Source organism: Anomalospiza imberbis, chromosome 2 (assembly GCF_031753505.1).
Source record: "Anomalospiza imberbis isolate Cuckoo-Finch-1a 21T00152 chromosome 2, ASM3175350v1, whole genome shotgun sequence".
In the NCBI taxonomy this organism is placed as follows: domain Eukaryota; kingdom Metazoa; phylum Chordata; class Aves; order Passeriformes; family Viduidae; genus Anomalospiza; species Anomalospiza imberbis.
This window is the reverse complement of record NC_089682.1, coordinates 50,366,410-50,370,289: the sequence shown is the minus strand read 5'-3', so window position 1 is coordinate 50,370,289 and position 3,880 is coordinate 50,366,410. Positions and strand designations below refer to the sequence as shown.

General features: G+C 40.5%; 1 long non-coding RNA gene across 2 annotated transcripts; it reads right to left on the bottom strand.

Moving 5' to 3' along the window:
• Positions 1-217: 217 nt before the first annotated feature.
• On the bottom strand, positions 218-2,142 carry LOC137468809 (uncharacterized). Of its 2 annotated transcripts, none has more exons than XR_010996190.1 (3): positions 2,017-2,142; positions 926-1,178; positions 218-816 (listed from the first exon to the last, which is right to left on the bottom strand). It is a non-coding gene; the product is annotated as an uncharacterized lncRNA (long non-coding RNA). The 2 variants fall into 2 exon arrangements; XR_010996189.1 differs by having other exon boundaries at positions 926-1,181; positions 2,017-2,140.
• Positions 2,143-3,880: the final 1,738 nt, after the last annotated feature.

Sequence of the window (3,880 nt, the reverse complement as noted above, 5' to 3'; positions counted from 1 at the left end):
ACATTAGTTATTCAGGTTACTGATATGGTTTTAACTGATACAGTTACTGATAGTTTGCTTTTATAGTTTTTCTTCAAAGAATATGATGGACTTGCAGATGTGGACTGAAGTCTTCTGAAGCTTCTGAAGGTGGACTGAAGCTTCTGAAGTCTTCAGAAGCTGCTCTTATGGGTTCTCTCAATGGTGGGAGCATTGCATAGTGCTGACCACAGCCTTTCTAATTAAAAAAAAACCCCAAACTACAAACCTAAACAAACACTGGGGAATGCTTTTAAATGCAGCTATAAAAACCTTGCTGGCAAGAATTTTGGCATGCCTTTATATATTGGCTTCAGTTCTTGGTTTCTTGACATTTTCCCTAAGGTCCAGGTTTTCTCTGTAAGCTTCTAATACAGGACAAACAAGTCCCTGCAGCCAAAGCCATTTCAAAACCCAAAAAATTTCCTGTGCGATCAGTCAGGTCATTCAGTTTTAAAATCCATTTTTGTTTATTATTTGTGGTGGGTCTGAGGTGAAGTACTAGTCTCATTGATTTTGGCACAGTTTAGATCCAACCTGAGTGTAAGGCATGTTCAAAATTGTGATGTGAGATTCACTTGCACTACTCTGAGATTAAAAAAAAAAATTACTTCCCTAATATCCAGATGTAATTAAGAAACTCACATGGCTCTAATCTGAAATAAACTAAAATCTTAAACAGCAGCACAAGGGATCCTGGAATGTAGCCTAGGATACACTGAGGATATGATGGTGCTCTTCAGTTCACTGCCCTCTTTCCTTTGGGACCAGAATGTTTTAGAGCTGACAGCCCTGGAACTTCTTTAATATGAAATGTTCCAGGGAAATCATTAGAAATTAGATCAAAAGAGAATTCAAAGAAACCTGAGGGCTTTGAGAAAAGTGCTGAATTTTTTGCAATCTTTACCTTGAATTCATCAAACCTGTGGAGGCAGGTCATCTAGGATAAAAAAGCCACGTCAGGTCCCAACAATATGGGTTTTGACAGCATGCTTGTTTATCAAAATCACCAAAAATCCTCCAGTGTTTTCCTTGATGGTGATGAGGAGGATTTTGAGATCCAGTGACTTCATTAATAGTGCTCTATCCCTTCTCTTGACTCAGTGAAGTTTCTCTGGCATACAGGCTCACTTGGTTAATGAGATATGACACTTGGCATGCTACTAATAAGAAGGAGAAATAGGAAGAAATGTATGCATCACTTCTGAAATGTTGCTGCAGGCCCCTTTTCTGTACATCTGGTACATATTTCTAATCTTTTGTTTTGCAAAATAAGGTGCCAGAAATGTGGGAGTCATCAGCAGTTAGTTATTTTCATCAAGAAGATGCTGAAAATCTATGTAATTACAGACCCATTCAAATTTTATTCTCCGCAGTTGAATTATTTCAATGTCTTTTTTATAGTCAAAATGAACAAATTTAGTTTACAAATATTTTATTACCATTAGGGTAACTTGATTTCCGTTATCATCATTTTACAACTGTAGTATTATTAAAAGTGACAAATGACTCTGTAGTCAACTGTTCTTCTGAATAAATGTCATTTTGTGTGGTGATTTATTTCTTCTGCCAACTTTTGATCTAATGAGAAGCAGCAGATTTTATTTGGCCTTTTTTTTTTTTTTTTTTACTTTGGCATGTGACAGCTTTGCCTTAGTGACAAGAAACAATTCATTTTCAATTGAAGCAGCTGGAAATTTTGCTGTAATTAAAGATTTGGCATTTGGCATGGCAACATTCAGGGATCCTACAGCAGGCTTTGGCAGTGCCCTTATCTGTGTATTTTTACATCTACATCACTCTTTAGCAACAATAAAGAGATGCTACAGCTTTTTTGCCCTTTGTCTGTAGGCTTGTGAGAGGCTGGCCCAAAGCCCTGGGGATTTCAGCACTTGACATTTTGAAGTCAGACCCCTGACTTCATTTCGTCTGTGTTCGTGACTTTTCTGGCAGTGCCATCCAGTGAGACCTACAGTGACTTCAGTTTTAGGTACCAACCTCCCAATGTGCTCCTCAAATTCTCCCTGCCAGCCCTGTACTCCTTCCCAGAGGTTTCATGCTGGCTGCTGCCTCCATGTCCTTTCAGACAGGTGTTGATGCTGAAGGTGGCACCAGCTGCTCCTCTCCCTTAATTGACACTGAGCCGAAGTCAGACTTGAAGAGTTGGCTGAGGTTGTTTGTTTGTGATGAATGTTTTCCTCAATCCAACTGCTCACACATGCTGGGGACAGCTGGTGTTTCCCACCTGAAGCTGTGGAAGTGAGCCCAGTCCTGGAGTCACTCCCCAAATGATGACATGACTTTAAAGTCCTCAGGAGGCAGGTCCCTATGTGGGCTTCACTCAGATGAACTGGAGGGACTCCTGTTACTCCATGCTTGTAATCTTTCCTTCTTTCTTGTGTAAGTGGACTAGCAAAACCCTGGAATAACTCTAGCCCTATTAGTCAATGTCAGCACTTTTTAAGATCATAAAGACAATATAGATCTGAAGTGCCAAAATCTTAATATGAGAGAAAAGTGGTAAACCTTTGCTATTTGCTTCTCTGAAATAGCTGGTATCAATTACAAGCCTGGATGAAGTATATATTCTGGTTTTGGACAATTTACAGTTCATACTCTTTGATTATTTGTTTCTACAGACAGCCAACTGCATTTACTCATTTCCCCCTCTTTAAAACATTTAGTAGAAATGCTTGGAGGCTTTTTTACTAAAAACTGGTGACATTCATTTTCTAAAAATGAGGTTACAAAACCATTTGATCCTACATTTAAAGTATGCATTTCTTTAAAGGATACTGCAAAGGCCAGTCAGTAGAAATTGCTTTGAGCACCCTGGTCTAGTGGAAAGTGTCCCTGCCCAAGGCAGCAGGGTTGGAACTAGATGATTTTAAGGTCCCATCCAATACAAACATTTCTTTGATTTTATGAAATGCTGTAAGTGACTATTCTTTCCAGTGTTTTAGTCATTTAGACTAATCTATTTTAAAATCAGTTTATTTAGTTTGATCTCATATGTTTTATAAAACTTTGACTACCTGAAAATTGTGTAACTTAAAAACAGGGAGAAAGGAAGGCAGAAGGAGATCATGAGTGGAGAGGGAAAATAGCATAGCTTGGTGAAATCATTCCTGGTGTCTTGCTGCTATGGATCAGGCTAGAAGGAGTCATGGCTCTGTTATGGCAGAAAAGTCACAGTGAAGAGCTTTGGGGACATGCCAAAAACATTGCGCTCTCCAAGAGGTGCCCCCAGTGAGCATTTGTGTAGGAGCCCTGATCACCAGGTCTGGAGATGCTGGAACTTCCAGACTGGTGCTTTTCATGGATGGGTGATAAGGAGGAAGGTGAAGGAAGCTGGTGTCCTTCCTGCCAGGAAGCAGCAGGGGCAGTGCATCACCAACCAGACCTGCAGCCCATGCTACCCAAACACAGAGAGTCACAGGCTAGCCAAGAGCTTTGGTGAGCCCATGACATTGAGGTAGGTGTGGGGTCAGGCCAGGAGGGGCAGCTCCCAGGCAGGTCATAGGGTAGGCTCAGCTGTAATGTACCTGGGGTGAGGAGCAGCATCAAGTGCCTGAGATTGAATGAAATGTACAAGCACTGACAGGACAAACACCTGCAACTGAGGTATTGCTCTTTGAGCCCAGCATGGGCTACATGTGGATGTCCCTGTTTGGTTAAAGATAATGGGTTTTAAGTTTGGTGTGTTATATTGCCATTGTATTATTTTCTTAGCATTTCTTTTAATGAAGCATGATTTTTCCTCCTGCTCTTCTGGGACCTTCTCATAAACTCTTTGTAAAAAAGGATAATTCCTTTGCCTCCCTTGGCAAGCCAAAATCTGATTTTCTGATTTTGAGATGGA